Below are 21,409 nucleotides of genomic sequence, written 5' to 3'. Positions count from 1 at the left end.
TTACAGATGGTTGGAGTTTGTCTGTCTCTTTTAGTAATCGATGCAATTTTTGTCAGTGGATTTGTGTTTACTCCCACAATACCAGCAGAAATTACTTCCAAATATGCACAAGGTGTCTCGAACCATTTGGCAAAAAAAATCATACTTTTATCTAGATTACTACAGTAGCTGCATCTTTGCAAACCCGTAATAGACAATCAAAGCTAAATTGGGGATGGGATGTACACAGAATAACAATGATCTCACTCCAACCAATATATATCTACATTTCAAGGGACTTCTTGGTCGTTGAATTGTAATAATGTTATCTGTAATCACTCTTCTGCCATCAACTTTTTCTGTTTTTTTCCTACACTGATATCTGAATTTTGGTCTCGACGCCTCATCTTCGTAACATGAAAGCCAACAGGAAATCATTCCATTTGACTGACTGACTGGCATATCTGGCAGGAGCGATGCCTTTGCCTAAATCATCTGGACAGATGTCATACAAGAGTAATCCTTATTCATGTTTGCTGGTTTCGTCTTTGTCATCAAGACTCCCTTCCTCATTTGTTTTACATTCTGCTTTCTAATATCCCCAACTTTCTCTGCAATGCATTTCCTAAGCGTACTTCCTCGACAAACTACACTCCTGAAGTCGTCTTTCTAGAACTTTTTTTTTCAGCGTTTCAGTTTATCTGATATGCTTACATGTGTTTCTTTACCACTTCTCTATCATATTTATACACACACTTCACTGCTGATGTTTCATTACAAAAAGTGATATTGTATAGCCATGAATCAAAGTGTTAAAATCTCAAAACAAATGTTCTTTTCAACTGAACGAAACATTTTCAACAGTTTCGATATTTCTGTCAAAACTGCTGAAGACGCAGAGGCAGACTCTACTGCCTCACCTTCATTTCCTGAATCGGAATCCTCAATAGTTCCATTGTCATGAGGTTCGAGTCCCATTTCCATGTGAAGCTCATCAAGGGTCACTTTTGCAATTCCAGAAGAGGGCGTACTACGGTTATATTCGATCCCTCTGTGTCTCCTACTTTTTCTCGTTCGAAGCAGGAGGGTAAAAAGAGATAGAATATATCTCCAGAATCTTAAAACATACGTCCTTCACATCATCTTACTTTCCACTTTCGAGATCAGTAAGACGAGACTTTCCAGAGAACCATCCTATAACCAACCATATTCAAAGACACAGGTAACATAACCTCCCCTTGAATTAAGCGAGCAATGCTTGGCAAATCCGACACACTGGAGAGTCCTGTGCCTCTGGCCGTCCTTCACAGATCTGATGGGAACCTTTTCAGCAAAACTTTCGTCAACCACATCTCCTCAGGTGGTGCGATGACCACCTCACCCTTGTAACTACCTTTTAGGGATGAGAGGTGTCGCGGTCTTCATTCCTTTTCGACGTACGAAGAGATATCCGCCACACACACTTTTTTCTAAGTTTTAGTTTTTCCCCGCTCATGGACTGTACAAAAAGAACGATTGTCTGTCACCAGTGTATAGTCCACAAGCTACCACCCCCACCATCCTAACCACCACCACGCAAAATAAACCAAGCAAATGATGAAACGCAGCCACGACTGATACTTGGCCGGTGCTGGATGGATGGATGGAAGGCGTCTTGGCTCTCGAGCACGAGCAAGGTAACTGGCGCTGGATGGATGGATGGATGAATGGAAGGCGTCTTGGCTCTCAAGCACTAGCAAGGCGACTGGCTTGGGAAGGTGTGAATAGGGAGCAGACTCGGGTGGAGTGGAGTGAAGACTGGCTAAAGGATGGACGAAGGACAACTGACGGATCATGCACATACGATCATCAAAACTGGACTAGTACGGAGAAAGGGGGAAAAAACGATTGGTGTCGGAGGCTTCACATTACCCTCACAGCTCGGGTCACTGATGAAGTTGCCCAATGCCTCTTTCCATATTCAGGACACGATACCGCAGCCCACAGATCCCATGTAACCATTATATGTAGGGTGGGATGCCACACTATATACGTACATGATCAAAACCTTCCTGAATTTCTACAGTGAACAATCCACAGTCTTTACCAACGGCTTTAGGAAGTATACTAGACAATTTTGGGATCCAGGTGTCACACCTTCCTATTAAGCAACTCTCGATTGCAGTAGTAATATTTAACAAAGTCTTTTCTAGGAGGAAAGTGCTTGATGGGTGTGGAATGAGAACTATGTCTTCTAGGATATTTCAAGAGTAAACACACTACGTAAGAGAAGGTATAATATACACACTCCCCCGCCAAAGAGTTGAACAGTTCAAGTAGTTGAGGAATGTCATCTCCCAAGACCCCTGCATATTCCTTTACCACATTCATCGTATGATCAACCCTATACATAGTGGGATCAACCCTATACATAGTGGGATCAACCCTGTACATAGCAGGATCAACCCTGTACATGGCAGGATCAACCCTGTACATTATAGTTTGCAGACAGCAAACTCTTACTATAGTGCTACAGTGCTCTTACTAATTTTATACCACCTCTCTATCATCCAACTTATACAACATGAAAGAATCTCTAATCATAAGCAAGATGTTTGGACCAAATGGCATTCCACCTCGTCTTTTGAAGCACTGTGCTTACCCGACTGCTTCGTTTCTTTCTGAAATCGAAACTTTTCCTTATTCTCAGACACATGTATTGGTGCACATTATCCCATAGGAAGGTAGCCGTTCTAATACTTCCAACTATGGTCCTGTTGCCATGGCGTCTACCATTTCCCCGAGTCGAGTCTTCGAATATCTCCCCCTTTCTCCTCCTCCCTGATGCATACTGAATTTCACAACCTTCCCTACGATCATAAATATGAATTCCGCAATGCGGGAGTCCCCATGGGACATCCTCGCTCTATACCGCAACGCTCTACCTCCCTCCCGGTAACTGGTGGGTTTATGCACCTCCACCATTAGCTAGACCACGTGATGCTCGGCAAGCCACTGTTTTACGTGGCTGAGGAGTTAGCCGTTGGCAACTCATAAGCGAGTCGTTGCGAAGTCTGTTTCTTTCCCGATACCGCTAAACTTTGGAAGTTTCAACGATCTCACGTCTTTTCCTAACAGCAGCGATCTGTCCCTTCTCAATGGCAGGTTTTTTCTTATTGGAACAAAATATCGAAGACTGCTCTCTCTCTCTCTCTCTCTCTCTCTCTCTCTCTCTCTCTCTCTCTCTCTCTCTCTCTCTCTGGTTTTATTCTGTCTTTACCTTATGTATGTCTCCGACTCGTGGCGTCAGTGCTTATCCCCCAAGCAAGCATTTTTGCATGTTCGTATTCAATATCACTGCCTTTAAATCTGTCTCGAAATAACGCGTATCAAGCTTGCTTCTTATGATCTCGGGTTGTCTGACTCACGAGTTTTCAGGCCTCGTCTTTCCCTACATTATCCCACCTCAAACTCCACAGACTTTACCTTTAAACTCTCAGACGTCGACTTATTTCTCAACTCGCAGTACCTCGAGTCTGAACACTGAACTCACCTCGAAGTCACAGTATAACATCCCCAGCAGCTGGTATTGAAGTATGTTATTCCTCTCAAGAACTCAAATTTTGTCTTTAAGACACGTGAGGTTTGACAGTCTCCCCGAGTTTATCAAAGGTCAATTTCGGTTATCATCGTATATAGTTTCAAGGGCGTCTCTTACCTCATGGGTTTTTACCTGGTTGTATGAGACTGATGACGTGTAAGGCTGTGTCTGACCCAAGGCAGGTTAGGTTATCACTCCACCTGCGAGAAGCGGAGGAGTGTAACGTGATACCCGCGGCCCTCGACAACCTCCTAGCCTGATGGTGTTATGCCAGCCATGCCTGTGGGGTGAAGGTCTCCACCAGGCTGTAAGGCGTCGCTGCTTGAGAAAAATTAGATGGTTGAGGGGCTCGATATATATATATATATATATATATATATATATATATATATATATATATATATATATATATATCCTTGGGGATAGGGGAGAGGATCGTCTGAACATCAGTCATATAATACAACAACACCAAAACTACATTATGAGAAACAACCTCATACAGAGGACAGACCCACTGTATTCTACCAATGCAGTTTTTACAAACACTCCTGCCCAGCTGAAGGGTGTAAACTTCTGGACAATGTAAACTACATCGTTGTGACTACTACTGCATCACACAGTAGACGTTTAACACTTCATCTTCAATACGCAGGCCTTAAACTACATACATACACAGCAGCAATATAACATGAATCTCACCCACCAGCATCCTACTGAAAATACGATAATACTGAAACATTGTCACGAACCTACAAGATGAAAGTAAACAGACGCCATGCACAGGAGAGGAGAAATAGTCATTCATAAATCCTTTAGCCCAGCACTGAACGCGTGGCACCTGTTTTGTGCATTCCCCATCCGCTTGGTTTCAGGGAGAGAGAGAGAGAGAGAGAGAGAGAGAGAGAGAGAGAGAGAGAGAGAGAGAGAGAGAGATTGCAAAAAAAAGAATGCGAAAGTTATGTTATTGCGATTCAATAACGCACACTTAACTGAGCCCCAAAGTCTTCTTGTGTGATCCCTGTATTTGCTGTGGATCTTCTGCTGTTATCGGGGCTTTGCGCATCTTTTTAAAATGCCAGTCTTCTCTGCTGCACCATCTGACAACGTCCCCTGTCTGTGTGGTGTAAAGTTCCACACTCGTTCTTATTCTAAAGTTGGTGCTTGTGAGTGTGACGTGTTCTATTTACCAAGATGTTTTGCGCGTCTCTATGTCTCTCCGAACCCTTGATATAGTTTGAACATTTTAACATTGTTTCTCTATTAATGTGGCCCAGGAACATCTTTCATATCTTCTCTTCTACCCAATTTGTACATGTGTTGCCAGTTCTTTTAAATGTTCTTTTCTTAGATGGCATCATTTGCTTATACGATCTCGCCATTCTCATTCACCTGTTTATGGTTTCATGACATTATTCATCCTTCTATCTTAAATTCTCTAATTCCTATGCTTCTCTCTCTCGTGTACAGCATTGCCAAGGCAGCAAACGAACAGTTACAATGATCAGAGCAGCAGTTGTGCTGTACGACCGTCGTTGGCACAGGCATCAAACAAATCACAATTTTAATACCGAGAACATTTTTGAAGCCGCGCGACACACGCTGCAGTCCGTCTCCCTCGATTACCTGCCACACCTGTCATAAGGGGAGGGTGTGTACAGAAATGAAATATGGGGAGGATTCGTCGCTGGCGCTTGGAGACGCCAGGTTGCAGCAGCTCACACGACACACACACACACGTTTTAATATCACGTCATATTATCACTTTCTGGTCACGATATAAGGTCGCATCACTTCCTCACACTCCAAGACCACGCCAGCCAGTTTTCAGACGATGGGTCGGAATGAATCGGTTCACATCACTTTACGAGACGAATATCCACACACACACACACACACACACACACACACACACACTACCTGGTCAGAATACCAGGTATGAAACGGTCAGGTTAGAGGTCAGGTTAACCTGTGTTTGATTATCACTCTTGCCTGAACTCGCATCCCAACACCACCTAGTAAACCATGACTTTTTTTTATTCTAGTTGTTTAAGCTCAGCTTGTGATCGAGTTTTTACTTTAGAACACCACTAGTTGAGATCCTCGGGTAAAGACCTTGTAAGAAAAATGTATCTTATTTTGGTTGAGCGGGAAAACAATTAGGTAGCAAGTCAGTCTGCTCCCACAACCATATCATCGGCCGAGGTAATGACTGAACTACTCTGCGATTCACAGATTGTTCAATGCATGTCTTCGTAAGACTTGTGGGGGATTATTCATATAATTTTCCGGAGATTATTAATTCCACACCATCTAAAATAATGTAACTCAAATGTTAAAACCCTTGCTCGGACAAAAAAGTATAATAATGACAGTTATATGTAAATGTAAAAGACGTGAAAGCGGGGCATTATTCAATAACATAAGACTTCCTGGATACTGTGGTTGCGACCTGGTTATTTTGCCGATCAGTCGCCGTGTTATCATGCGAGATGATCATTTACTTTAAGATCAAAGTGAAATATCAAAGAAACTTGTCCACGATTAATTTTGCTTTGGATCCATGGTATAAAATTAATTTGAATATTCTATAGTCATAGGTGATCTGAATGCGATTACAAATGCGTTTCAGTGTGTGTGTGTGTGTGTGTGTGTGTGTGTGTGTGTGTGTGTGTGTGTGTGTGTGTGTGCGCGCGCGCGCGCGCGGTGTTTCGTACACAGAGGATGAATTACAACAAAGAAAAAGATACATGAATCAAACATTTAGCAAGTGAACTATGCCCACGTCCCTTCTTTACGAGTATGTAAAGTCTCAGGTCCTCTTCCATCCCCATGACTTTCTGACACCTAAACGTCTATACACAGCTATGGAACGAGTCCCTCAGCTTCCTCCCCACCGTACTGCACACTTCACCTTAATATCAGGAAAACAACTCATTCTTTCATGGCATCTGAGGCAGGCGACATCAACTCAAGGTCTTCTATTGAGCGATGGACTTTCACCGAGACTTTACAGCTTTACTGAAACATTCAAAACCTGCAGCAATGCTCAATTTCTCTCGCTCAAGTATCAGTTTGGACGTCGCTGGGATCAGAATGTCTTTGGGTGGAAAAAAAAAACTTTAATAAACGCCGTCAACATACGATATGACTAACGAAAGCAGTTGAATGCAACATTATAAATGCCTTTAAAGAATAAACGACGATTACATAGCTCCAAAGTCAAGAACGTGACGTTGTTTGTGCCTCATTTCGTTGAAGTTCATAGCTGTCTTCGTAAGGTACCTAAAAGGTCTTCTCCTCTCGCCACACGACGTTCCTGATTTCTTTTACCATCACGAGCAAGACCTAAAGACCCAAGTGGTCTGCTGATTCTTCAGCTACAGGTGGGGTTGAATGAAGAGTTGAGGCAAGTCATGTTTTGGGCAAATTATGAAAGTTAAGCTTTCACCAGGTTCACTCCCGACTACCCCAGAGGAAGGTACTTTATTTCAGCTTCCGTCTCGTATTTCTCCTAAACTAATGGAACCTCACTGTTCACTGTGAACGTTTATGGAGTTGTATCTTATACCCTCGGGATCTGAACTTGTTTCTGAACATATTGGTTTCAGTTGACTATAAACTTTAGAGGATCAGATCTTGTCATTCGTCTTTTACACACACGATTAAGTTTTAAAACGTAGTTTCAGCCTCCAGGCGCCTTAAATCAGTTTATTAACTCATGTGATTAAATCTCTTACCAAACTGGTCTTTTGTACGACTCGAGACTATTGAGGTTCTGAGGTTATACATATACCGGGGCCTTGATGTCTCTCTTCGCTGTCTTCACGAGGCAGACGAGTCAAATGTCTCAGAATTGAAATATGAAATACGAAACTCTGAGGTGAGGCCGAAGGCTTCCTGTGTGGCTGATGGTGCCGACCCAAGATCGAAGCTGGGAGGGTGGGCAGAGTCCTGCACGAAGCTGAAAGATGATGCCACAGCTAGTTGGGGACAATTACACACACACACACACATATATATATATATATATATATATATATATATATAGAGAGAGAGAGAGAGAGAGAGAGAGAGAGAGAGAGAATGCTACAGACAGACTACATGAGAAAGACATTACAGTGGGCCCGTTGGCCATTGTTTATTGTGTGTGTTCATGACTTGCCTTTACCCATCATCACTCCTACCCTGACTGGATGAGTTAGTATTGCTCCCTCGAGCAGCAACCACTGGCAGGAGGAGGAACGGAAGAGTCAGTGCCTCGGTGAAGTAAACCTACATGGAATTCAACTGGATAGAACGCAAGGAGAAAATTTCATCCATAAAATTAATCTTCCAACGCTATCCCATCCTCTGCTGCTTCAACACACTCTTAATGTCTGGAATGAGATAAATCAATATTTTTTTTTTTTTCATACTATTCGCCATTTCCCGCATTAGCGAGGTAGCGTTAAGAACAGAGGACTGGGCCTTTGAGGGAATATCCTCACCCGGCCCTCTTCTCTGTTCATCCTCTTGGAAAATTAAAAAAAAAACGAGAGGGGAGGAAATATCTATATATAAACATCTATATATATACATTATATATATATATATATATATATATATATATATATATATATATATATATATATATATATATAATTGGTACGTACCCGAGCCGATGCCAAAGGCGTCGGCTAAGGACCGACCCCTGTGGCACACCACTCATCATGGTCAACAGGCTGAAGTATTGCTATTCAAAACTACACATTACACTCAACAGGTGCGGCTGTCACCATTTCCATATACCTAGTTCGTCCCCTATACCAAGTGCTTCTAATTTAGGTAACAGTTCCATGTGAGGTACTTTATCGAATACCTTTTGAACGTCTAGCTATATGACATCAGAGGGGGACTTCAGAGTCCTAATAGCATTATGAGACGGAAATATTCCAATAATTCTGTTGGATCAGATCTTCTGGTGTGCAAACCATGCTGGTTTTCCAGTGTTACTTCGTGATCTGATATTCAAGTTTCTTTCACTGTTTTCCCGCCTTTTTTTACATAGAACTTTCACCTAGAATTGTCCTGATAGTTTAGGCACGTTCTTTATATTTTATTTCCTATGTACGGCAACGACACTCGCCAATTTCCAGTCTACAGGTACCTCACCTTCTGTTAATGATTTGTTTAATATATTCGTTATTGGACTATCAGTAACTGTCTAACCTCCTTCAAAAATTTGGGGACTATGTTATCAAGGCCAGTCGATTTGTTTGGGTTTAAGTTACTTGAAGTATATTTTTGTTCTTTAGAACTCTTAATTTCCGCTATCATTCCACATTCCTTCATCATTCTCTTGAAACATGGTTTGCGCCTGAAACAGCGCGATTCATTCTTGACAACAAGCGCAGCTGGTATATCCAAAATCACAAACGTAAGAACCTCTGTCCACACAACTCACTCCAGTAATGCCGAATCCTTCAGCCAGCAGTGTCATTAGGGATTGTGGCGGTGATGGTGGTTTACAACCAACATCTTCATTATGGTAAACCAACAGATAACGCAGACAAAAGCCTTCCATTAACCTGAGTTATTCCCCGGTGTAAATAAAGCCAATGGCTGTCAGAGGAGCGCTCCTGCAGCAGAGGCCAGGCGCTAATATTGTATGCACTTTACGATCGATCACTTCTTAACGCAAGCTTCATCATCTAATAAAATACCTACCTCACTATGAGCTTTAGAATGTTCTGGTCGTAAGGAAGAGGCAAGTCTTTATGTCTTACTAAGTTAGCGTCGACTTTCATGAGCCATAACGTTGATCTATAGATTTACATATATCGCAAGTATACACTGTGGCGGGAAAGCCTCCACAGTGGAGGAGGAGGAATGACGCGTCCCTGTGTCTTGTGGACTGCCACTTCTGCTGGCTGACTTACAATCTCGTGGGGAAAAATTATGATCCGATTCAAGTCGAATCTAATATTTTTGTGTACAATATTTTGTTCTCTGTCATTCTCCGGTGCCAAGCCTTTGACATAAGAACATCGAGAGCCTAAAACTACTTGAAGGCTGCTTGATGTATGATGATTGGCGAGGTATAATGAAGTGACGAGGAACATGTTATTGTTCACAGCATCTACCAGACTCTTCTTCAAGCCGGAGGGGAGAGGAAAAGCCTTTAGACAGACATGGGTTTCCTTCCTCCAGTTCCCCAGATGGTCGAGTCACGAGCCATCCTCGTAGCCAGAGCTCCTACCGACTCCACCAGAACCAGAGCCCAGGGAGAGTCATCAGAGCCTGTAGGAATTTGAAATAGAGTTGGGCTCGAACACAGGACCCTAAGACCAAGGTTTCAACACCAGGTTAAGACGGTCATAAGTACCACAACCAGGCTCAGTCGAGCTCCTGCGAGTGTGCGCGCGCGACACTTGGTCATGCTCACAGTCGAGGTTTAGATGGCGGCAATCACTCTACTCGAACACAAACCAAACTCCTTTGTTCTGCCTCACATGATGCAGTGGTTCACGTGAGGCTTGCTATAATCCTACGGCAGATGCCTACCTTATCTACCAACCTCGGATCTTGACAAAGCATTTTCTAATTTTCACATAAGGGAACGCTGATCTTGACAGCGAAATGGGGGAACACATTGAAAAAACACCCAAGGGACCATAATGAAAGTCAAAGTATCATAATACATTAGAACACACAAACACACACATCACACACACACACTTCCGTGTTGATTCAGGAGGTGCAAGTGATGGTAGTTACCGATGTACAGGAGGTGCAAGTGATGGTAGTTACCCATGTACAGGAGGTACAAGTGATGGTACTTACCCATGTAATGGAACTGCAGGTGATGAAAGTTACCCATGTAGAAGAACCTCCAAGTTGGCCCAAGTACAGGAACTACCAATGATGCAAGCTACCCATGGAGGAGGAGCGGGCACTGCAAGTGGTAGAGGCTACCCAGTCAGTCATGGAACCTAACCACGTACACAGACACTGCTCCAGGCGATGACCACTGCAGTAGTCAAGGTAAAATGAGTGGGAAGTTCCCGTGTACAGAAACTTTCTCGTCGAAGAAAAAAAGATTCCCAGAGGAGAGCAAGAAGCTGCCTCAAACCCATTAGGAACCATTTCCTTCCCACCTATAAACCATTTCCTAACCATCTATACCAATTTCCTTCTCACCCAGACCAATTATTTCCTCTCCATCCAAACTCGTTTCCTCCCCCCCACAACGGGATCAGCCGTAAGCGTAGGCAGGAGGGAGAATCCTTCGTCTTCTGGACCGACCGACCCTACACCAGCGCCGTGAGGAAGGCGAAGACAAGATGATGTTGAATATAATGAAAAGAATATACTGCTCTTGAATACAATAAGACTCTACTGCTCTCGAATATAACGAGAAGAATATACTGCGAGTATTCAAAGCTTGTCAGAACAGACAAAGCAAAGCTGAGCTTTTAAAAAAAAAACTACGTCCAGTTAGATGCTTTGATAAGCTTAGCAAGCTTGTCTCTGATGGATGGAGAATTTTAACAAATCAAAACGTAAAGAAACATCGAACAAGGCAGCCAGTTTCTCGTCTCGCAGCCGTACAAGATCTACTGTTACATGAGCGTTACAAGATTCCATTAACCGTTACTGTACCCATATGATTACTGTTACTGCCGTTACTACTGTTACTGCTTGCATAGTCGTAGGGACTTGACACGTCCATTGGCGTAATACGAAGTGAAAGCAAGTGTGAAGTCAAGAAACGAGCTGAAAAACGTACTCATCTTTCACAGACGTTACACACACATATCCACAAGGTGTTCCAAACTGCAGAGTAAACACATACCGAAGTGCACAATGTAACTTCCATCCAATACCTCATTCGTCACTCAAGACTGGAACAATTTCTTTGACATATATGAACATACCGCACCTTCCGTGTAAAATTGCACCGCATAAATCAATGCTTTTAAGCCACGCTGGAGTTAAATTTAGAAATCTATTTCACAGAAACCCAGCCGCCCCCCTCCCGCACGTATAGGGGGACCCTACCATAAAGCATTATTGTGATGGCTGCCACCACGCAATCATATACTCAAATCGCGTCAAAGCTATACCAGCCAATGTACGTATTTAATATCGTAATTCCTAGCAATCCTCTAAATCCCCAGCTTTAGTCATTAGTATCAATCAATAGTAATAAAATCTATCACTGTCGTAATACTCCCGCTCATTACCCTGTTTATTAATCTGTTATGTAACAGATATTGCTAGAGAATTCTCACAGCGCTCGTTACTACACTATGTAGATAGAGTCATAAAAATTCTTCCCCACGTCACTTGTTGTTACCTTACTAACATAGAACACTCCCACGTCTTCTGCTACCGTGTGATACAAGACTGGTTAAGTCAAATTTCCCAGCTCTCATTACACACACGGCGGCTTCTTAAGTCTTTCCTCTAATTACCTAATTATTTTCAAGTCTGCTTGTAACTTTAGACCGTTCCTTTACTCATTTTTTTCTTTCCTTTGATAACATATCTCCAACGGAAAAAAGTTTTATCATTTCCGATGACTGATATTACACAGTTCATTGAAATATCTAATTAAAAAAAGAACTATGCGATCAGTTTGTTTTAGCGAATATGAAAGGGTAACTAATCATTTTCCCCAATTTAATAACTACAGCGATTAAGTAATTAAACCAGATACTGTGGTGCTTCCATATCATGAATGGAGTTTTGAACTCGGTGGTATTACAAAACGAGTCCCCCCTTACAGAGACAACGTAATTATACATGAAAGAGATCGAGTTACATAAGGTACTAGCTTAACGTACATAAGCAGGTATCGTAATGGCTGGATGGCTGGCTAATATGCTACATACATACAGGACAGCTAACGTGAACTATTTATCATTGTTGGAGAGGAGGTGACACTATTTTTCGAGTGGTCGGCATATGCTCCCCCACGGACGAAATAGCAAAACGTCTCTCTCAATCTCAACTAAGATCTCCGATATGTTAGTTTAAAAAAAAAAAAAAAAGAATAATGACATCCTCTACCAGTGACCGCTCGCACATCCAGCAGGTGCCACAACGACAGAAAGAGATGAATGAAGAGCGAAACAAATCTCAAATCTGTAGAGAAATGCTGACTTTTCATTCGTTCTTCCTCACGAGATACGACCACTCATGGTTGGAGCCGTCTTCCTCCGTATTAACACATGAATCACCTGCATCTAACCCTCGGAGACGTGCACACCACCACCGCTCTGGTGCAATGATACAACCGAATGTGGAGGACGTATCAAGAGGGTAGCACACAGAAGCATCCTTCAGCCATTCGTAACCCGCGAATATCACTCACGTGAAAACTATACCAACCTTCACTATGCGTAATGTTACGCTTATCGGACAATATCAGTGATCAAGAATGATTATGGTGATGTATGCAAGACTATAAGGCCAAAATAGGAGACAAACTAGATATACAGGGGGTACAGTCGTCAAGGATATACAACAACATTTATAATCCAGCCCTACAACCTTTTTTTTTTCCCCTAGTCTTGGTTTTTAGTCGTAGCTTGAATATTTGTATGTTTGTGACGATCCATCTTTATATATGGATCAGTCGTTAGAAAAAGAAAGAACTTAAACGCTATACTGTCAATGGCCATCAGAATTATGCTGGAATCTAAACAATCACATTTCAATATTAGATTATATCGTCTCCTTTTCTCTCTTTACTACTTCTAACTTCCACTTCCTTCGTTTAAATTATTTAAACTTATTTTTCTTCTCCATACAAATAGTTACATTTAAAAGCTTCATTTCTCCGGCTGGTATTTCTAAATACACTCGAGATGACACAGACGAGACGCAAAGTGTTGAACACGAGCATCATAGTGGTAAAGGACGAGCCATGTTATTGTAGTGTCTAGGTTAGGTTAGGTTAGGGCCATTACTACATACAGTGGTTGCCCTGAGAGCTTCCTCGTAATGTTATGGTGCTAAGTGCTGGGAACCTCCGGCATCACAGCGCTCAGGTGGAACATTTAACCACACAGTGTTAAGGCGCGTGTCAGTTTACCGAGCACAGCCGAGATGCCATCATGGGGTTGAAGACGTCCTTTACGGTATTGGATCACCGACTGTGCCCGTACATCGTCCTTCTCTCTCACACCATCAAGTGCACCAGGACCTCCGGCAGAAGGCGCTGAAGTTCATAGTATCAGACAGGAGAGCGGCCGGAGGCAGTTGGCGCTAGAGGGTAACAAGGGATGGAAAAGTACAGCTGGTAGCGTAGTGTGGCGGACGCCCAGGTGATCGGGTGGAGAGATGGAAGTCCATTCCACTGTAGCGCCTGTGATCGACCCAGGCGTCACGACGAAGGTTTGATTTCACAGCCTTGTTAGTGACGATCAACTGAACAGTAGCAGCAAGAATGGCAAGTCTCTCTCTCTCTCTCTCTCTCTCTCTCTCTCTCTCTCTCTCTCTCTCTCTCTCTCTCTACGGCCTTCCTGTCTCCTACTCTCTCTCACCGGGTTGGTCTCCATCCTATGGGCTCCAGTTAGTCGTATCTGTGACCAACTGGTTTCATATTTCGTTCTCCCTCGTTTTATAACGAACGCAGCTGTTTTTCTTCAAGAGCCCTCATTGCTGGCCTATTAGTATGATATCCCATGAATTTTCTCCTTTAGAATCATGGGTTCAAACCAGCCTATAAGCCTCAAAAGTTTGCTTTCTTTTTAAATTCATGTTTTGTTTTTAATCATTCTTTATCTTCCCATGACCTGAAATTACGCCTCGAAACCCATTAACGTCAGGGAATTTAAAATTCTTATCATAAAATGTTTAAGTTCGAGCTTATCTCTTCAACTTACGAGGCCTGGATGTTACTCTCAACCCAGAGTTTATGATCCGTTTATCATGATATTGGAGTATGATCCTCTTCCTAGATACAGTGGGTTTTAAACTGGCCTCAGCATCATGATCCAAATAACAAAAAGAGAAGAGACAAAGTATATCAGAGGTTCTAATCGTGCATAGATGCCTTCACTAAGGCCAGGCCTTGAATAGAATAAGAGAGGAAATAATGGATGAAGAGATACAAATTAGAAGAATCTAAGAGTGTTCGAGGTAGTGCAATAAACCCTCTTCAGAAAAAAAAAAAAAAAGGGGTTCAGGTAGTAATTGTTAGGGAATTCAAAGCTTCTGATCCTCTTCAACAGCTCCTCTTATATTGTATTTTCGTGACTAGTTCAAGACTTGGCTTAAGATCATACCATCAGTATCTACGTATTTACTCACCTTCATTTTCAATTCGTTTATAACCTCCTCACTCTGCTGTTCTCCCTAGATACTAAGCCTCCGCTACTCATCTGGTCCACAGATGGATCACAATCTCTCGCCACCTTGACTCATCACTTTAGCATGTCTGAGCCAGTTGTTATAGATGTGTTCATCTTCATTCCTTAACCGCTTGTGGTCTTCCTCCTCCTCTTCTTCCCCTCCTCTTCCTCCTCCTCTTCTTCCTCTTCCTCCTCTTCTTCCTCCTCCTCTTTCTCCTCCTCTTTCTCCTCTTCTTCCTCCTCCTCCTCCTCCTCTTCCTCCTCCTCCTCCTCCTCTTCTTCTTCCTCCTCCTCTTATTCCTCCTCCTCTTATTCCTCCTCCTCTTCTTCTTCCTCCTCCTCTTATTCCTCTTCTTCTTCCTCCTCCTCTTATTCCTCCTCCTCCTCCTCCTCTTCTTCCTCCTCCTCCTCTTCTTCCTCTTCTTCCTCCTCTTCTTCCTCATCCTCTTCCTCCTCCATAGCTTTCTAGTTTACTTCAAGTTTATGTACTTCCTCAGCCCACGTATTTATTGTTTTGTTTCTGAATTACTTCCAACAGTCTGAGCAGAATTTCCAGCATTTCTATCTTAACCGCTCTGGACTCTTCCTCTCCGGAGACCATCGAAACGTACAAGTGTGTGCGTGTGTGTTTTACCGGACTCCGCCTGCTTTACTGAATACCGGGACTGAAAAGTCACCTTTGGGGAGGCTGTAACATTGAGAGTACAGTGTTGTCAAAGAACTTCTCACTCCAAAATAATCTAAGTTCCCCTACTACTGGAAGAAGCGCAGCCTTGGACTACAGAAGACTTCATAAAGGATCCTGGGTAACACCAGCAGGACCCTTTCACAGAAACTGAGACACAGTACGTGAACGAATGTGACCTTTTTTGTCTGTTTTCCTGGCGCTACCTCGCTGAAGCGAGGGGGGGGGGGTAGCGATGCTATACCCTGTGCGGCGAGGTGGCGACAGGAATGGATGAAGGCAAGCATGTATGTACGTGTGTCTATATGTATACTTCTCTGTATATATGCGTGTATGGGTCTTTATGTATACACATGTATATATGAGTGGATGTGCCATTTTTCGTCTTGTTTCCTGGCGTTGCCTCGCAGACGCGGATAACACCGATTATGTAAAACATATAACATCATTATGACTCACGTTATCTTTTCTATAGCCATTTTTCCTTCATATAACCCAGCCAGGTATCTTCATTCACATTAACGTCGCTCATGTTCATCTTTCCTTTTATACGACACTAAGTGCACCGCACATCAACATGTGTTCCACCATTCTTTGAACTTTGTCCAATTTTTGCATCACAATATCAACTCTGCTTTTATCAAGCTAGCTTTACAGTTTATTTTTTTTCCTCTTCGTCGCTGCTCCCTGGTCTCAAAGTAGAATGAGGAAAAAAAAACTGCCTCTCTTATTTTTAACATTTTTTTCCGACTTCCTCGTTTGCATATCATACGTTCTTGGTCCACGGTCCTCCAGCACGGGGTGCCCCACCATCCCTCTCTCCCTCCCTTCACGTGTTCAGTAGCAGAACTCAGTGATTCGCTAATGACAAAAGTGACTCTCTCTCTCTCTCTCTCTCTCTCTCTCTCTCTCTTCCATTTAAAACGTTACGAAAAAGGAAACAAGTCATGAAATAAACGACACGTACAGCGGTGATAACATTACTTATCTTTAGTCCTCTTATTTCTTTATGCTGGAGGTAGTAAGATCACAGAGACATCCGCCGCTCTACTGGTAGGTTAGGTTAGGTTAGGTCTTCGTGGAGCAGCGACACGTACTCCGCGTTAGATCCATCATCATGGTGAGCCACTTGGCTATGTGACCAGTGCCTCTGGTTAAAGCCCAGTGTCCAAGACTGGCCTAGGCGGCAACGTATCCCTCTAACAAATGTGTGTGGTTCCTGCATCCAGAATGTACGGAATATCACCTGAGAGACTCTTTATCTTTCTTTTTCTTCTTATTTTCCAAAAGATTCATTTCCAGACCCCGTAAGAGCTTCCAGACCCTAAATGAGCTTCCAGCTCGTTAACTGACACTCACTATTGCCACCTACAAAAGGCATCTCAATCTATCACGTCCAGTACAGAGGAGATGATGCTAAACGTGGGTGTGTCTGTCTTCCTCCTAGTAATGATAAACGAAACAAGACACGAATGTGGGTAATGGTAATCCAGGTGCTTAGTGTGTGTGTGTGTGTGTGTAGGTGGACGTCATCATGTAGACAAATACAAACTTCCTTCATGACACAGGTGCTTACATTACATATATTCATCTTAATGATTACTAGATTAAATAGTACTTACGCACAAGTGAAGGATAAAGAATTTACGAGTGAAAAATTGAAGGCGTAGTGTGCACACATTAGCGAAGTGGGCAGCTACGTCGTTATGCACCAACACAGGGGAACTGAGAACTTCAAATGAATAATTAGAGATATAAATGAGCTTAAGGTCGTAAATCATTTATCAATGATGATGTTCACCTCATTATTGACGAAGTTGTTTATCTCAAAATTAATGAGACAACCTCATAATGAGTGGAGTTGTATACCTCCAATTCACGTGCGAAAAGCAATGTCCGTTTTTTTTTTTTTCCTTTTTTTTTATTCAAGAATATTATAATATTCATCAGATGATAAGTGAATGAGACGCAATGTACGACATGAACAACTGGAGATAAGAGCTGTGGATTATATGAATGACTGATAGGTTTTCCTTGTCAGCCATGTACGACATGGAGTATGTACATGCATTCGTGTGTGTGTGTGTGTACATGTTCCTCTGGGTACACACCGCTACATCCATGCTAGCAGACAGGGCTAACGCGTAGCGCTCACCTCACGTCCAGCTAGACTGATGGCACCGTCTCTCGTGGTCTCCCACATTACTGTCAGTCCACAGTTCATCTGGGACTGTTTTAAACCAGGTGTACAGGTTTCTTGTCATCGTTTCTGTATTTGTCCCGCGCATCTTTTGTTATGCTGAGTAGTACACTGACCCATTCTTCCCATACTCCTTGCTGGATGCTTTCTCTATATATCTTCAAGGGATATTCTGAAATGTACCTGCAAACGTAATTGCTCTTGTCCCTTTCCATGGCGTTCGTTAAGCCGAGCACATCGCTCTCGATAGCCATCGTAATCATGCATCTCTCTTCTTCTGGTCTTCAGCCTCTCATGATGGTTCGTACGCCCTTTTCCCATTGCGCTCGCAACTGCCATTCCCATTCCATTCTGCACAGAGAGGGGTTCTAGAACGCAGCAACATTAACCTTTTCTTCGTAAGTTCACACAATGTTTTCTTCGGTTTCTTTGTGCCTCTTGTGATTAAAATTTTCATAGTCATTCCGTACACTGGTTCGATAGTCATGTCTTATGACTATATGATCTTTGAATCAAAGTTGTGAGTGTGTGATGACCTAAACCTTTGATTTACGAGTCACATTTTTATCAGTTTCCGTGTTGGTCCTTTGTGGTGTGTGTGTCAAATTTCATCGCTAGACACTTAATGATTTACTTACTCAAGATGATCTTTAATTAATTCCAGACAAGTTCTGCTCCTTTGATTACGTCCTTTTTTCTAGTTTCCTTAACTGCAGTGGTTATCATTATCATAATGATTCGGTATCTTATCACAGACCTGTGTCCTTGGCACTGAAATCTATCTTACACTGCTCAGCTAACATTTTTTTTTCTTCTTTTGCTGAGGTAGGGTAACGGGAACGAAGGGAGACTTTCATAACATTGTGATTTTTGCTGATGTTTTAGTTCATCGTGCACAAGAGCAAAACTTTTGGATTCTGATCCGTCTTAGATTATTTTGCGCTTATTCAGTCTCCGTCCTCTTCTGAGAGAGAGAGAGAGAGAGAGAGAGAGAGAGAGAGAGAGAGAGAGAGAGAGGTGTCTTCAACAGGCCTTGTGGCGCAACGGATAACGCGTCTGACTACGGATCAGAAGATTCCAGGTTCGAATCCTGGCAAGGTCGTGCGTGTTTTTTTCGTTCACGTACAAGCAAGTATCATTAAGTCACGAACGAGCTTATTTCCCCTACTCTCTCTCAAGATAAGGCTCAACTCGTTTTATCCCATCCTGACGCAGAAGTAATGGTTTTGTTTTGTTTTCATGAAAAATCTTATCTCTTAGTTCGAGGTTCCGGCAGAGCGAGGAGGCGCGACCTGCCAACAGAGCAAGGTTTCCTATCGTAGGGTTACCAACCTAATGTTCTTCCTTCCTACAGACCGTTCACGATACAGTTAACCTAACGTATATATACTGAGGTAAAGACAAAGCAATGTTGCCCTTACAACTGCGTGAGATCCAAAGCATAGAAGAGCTTCCCCTCCAACAACAGTAAGGGCTTACGATGAACAAGGCTGTTATCCCTAAATTAAGCAGGGTAAAGTATGGAGACAACCAGGTTTACACCTACAGTAGAGTGAGGGCATCACACACCAGCGTCACATCGAGATAAGAGGCTATGACACAGACGCTCTTGCCAGACCCCGTCATACACTAGTCATGCCAGACCATGAGAGACTCATGCAGTGCCGTGGCATACACAGTCATGTCTGGCGGTGATATACACTCATGTCAGTCTGTGACGTACATCCACACGCCTAGCTGTGACATTATGAGTCATGCCAGGCCATGACATACACAGTCATGCCAAACCTCGACACACACACACACACACACACACACACACACACACACACACACACTAATGAACTCTTCTTCCTTAACGTGAACATCTAACCCTCTCGTAGCGAAGCAGTACAAAACTTCAAAACTTGTACAGATTTACCATGGTTATGACGCTAAATAACCCAAACAATAGGAGAAAGAAGAATTCTACAATAGCCAAAGAGCCATTAATACTCTGGGTTTTAAATTAAGTCTTTAAATAAATGGAAGATATAAGGGGGGGTTCTGGCAACCCGGAGAAAATAATGTACGTTTTCTGACACACAACTCGTTCTCGCTACCTCCTCCTCCTCCCACCCTACCCTGTGCCCAGCAGATACAGCAGCCAGAGAAGGTCGACCCTTCGCCACGTTCGTCACCTCCCCATCATTCACTACCTCGTATACACACACACACACACACACACACACACACACTGCAGCAACCTGACCTGACCTGCCAGCATGATTCTGGTCCAGCTCACCTCAGCTGGACCATAAGGAACCGAGGTCACGTGGTGATCTAAGGGGGATGTCAGGGGGAGCCAACGGGAACTGATGTCGCCCTCCAGCCACTCTCGTCTGCCTGCCTCCCTCTCATATTTCAATCTGCAGACTACGGCTGCACCAGCTCCGGCTCTTCTCAATCCTCCCCCAGCTCTCCCGCTTCCTCCTCCAGCTCTCCCGCTTCCTCCTCCAGCTCTCCCGCTTCATCCTCCAGCTCTCCCGCTTCATCCTCCAGCTCTCCCGCTTCATCCTCCAGCTCTCCCGCTTCATCCTCCAGCTCTTCCATGGCCCCTGACTTGTCTGAGTCCGGCGCTTCCAATTCAACCTCTTTTATTCCTACTCATTTCCTCCTCCCTCTCCCCGTCTCCATCTCTTCTCGATATCTCGTTGTTCTGTTCCCTCGGCAGCTCATTAGGTCACCCCCCTCAGCCACCGAGTTCCTCCCCCTTCATCCCCTCCCACTCCACCTCCATCCCCTCCTCCCCCCCCCCCTCTCATCCGCCATGATCGACCGAGACAGCTAATTATCATATTCACATTGAAATGATTCACACACACACCGCGTATCTAACTGATGATGACGTTCACCAGTTGACGTGTTGCTCATGACCATGAATACTGGATGATCACTGTCACAGGTAGAGGTAACAGGCTCCACACATCGAACACCGAAACTCATTGAAAAAATGATAATCATTATGATAATCATATAGATGATAATGACAGCGATAATGCTGCTGCTGCTAATAATAATAATAATAATAATAATAGTAATAATAATAATAATGGTAATAATAAATCATTATTGCTATCATCTTTAATTCCAGCACCCAAACTGGGTGTGTGTGTGTGTGTGTTTCAGAGGTAGTGAGCACAGCGGAGCCACATGGATGGCCCACACCGTCACACCGCCTTAAATCATCGGGCCAGATCAACACACGCTGCTCCTACACCGCCGGCTGACTGACGTAGGTGGCTGCACCTGCCTAGCGGGGAAGCGGAACGGGACACGAACCCACGACCTAGACTGTGTGGCACTCAAAAGCGGCAGCTCCAACCAACTGAGTTTACAGAGACAGGGACTTTACAGCCCTCCCTTGTGTCCGAGTCACTGCGGACTAGTCTATTTATCATACGATATATCACTCTATACAGCAGTGCTTCAGGAGAATATGTAATGAAGTACATGTTCGCTATGTGCCTGCTGCTACATGTGCATTACTACGACCTAGAGAGAGAGAGAGAGAGAGAGAGAGAGAGAGAGAGAGAGAGAGAGTACTTGAAGGTCACGACTGTCTCAATCATGCAACAGTCGTG

At 43.4% G+C, this 21,409-nt stretch overlaps 1 protein-coding gene and 1 non-coding gene across 2 annotated transcripts in view; one reads left to right on the top strand and one right to left on the bottom strand.

Annotated features, from left to right (window-relative positions):
- Positions 1-21,409, bottom strand: part of LOC139750394 (glutamate receptor ionotropic, kainate 2-like) — a 690,745-nt gene that overhangs the window by 573,496 nt on the left and 95,840 nt on the right. The gene's annotated exons all lie outside the window — the stretch shown is intronic.
- Positions 18,816-18,888, top strand: TRNAR-ACG (transfer RNA arginine (anticodon ACG)). The gene has a single exon. It is a non-coding gene; the product is annotated as a tRNA-Arg (tRNA).

Source organism: Panulirus ornatus, chromosome 1 (assembly GCF_036320965.1).
Source record: "Panulirus ornatus isolate Po-2019 chromosome 1, ASM3632096v1, whole genome shotgun sequence".
NCBI lineage: Eukaryota > Metazoa > Arthropoda > Malacostraca > Decapoda > Palinuridae > Panulirus > Panulirus ornatus.
This window is presented reverse-complemented; position numbering and strand designations above follow the sequence as displayed.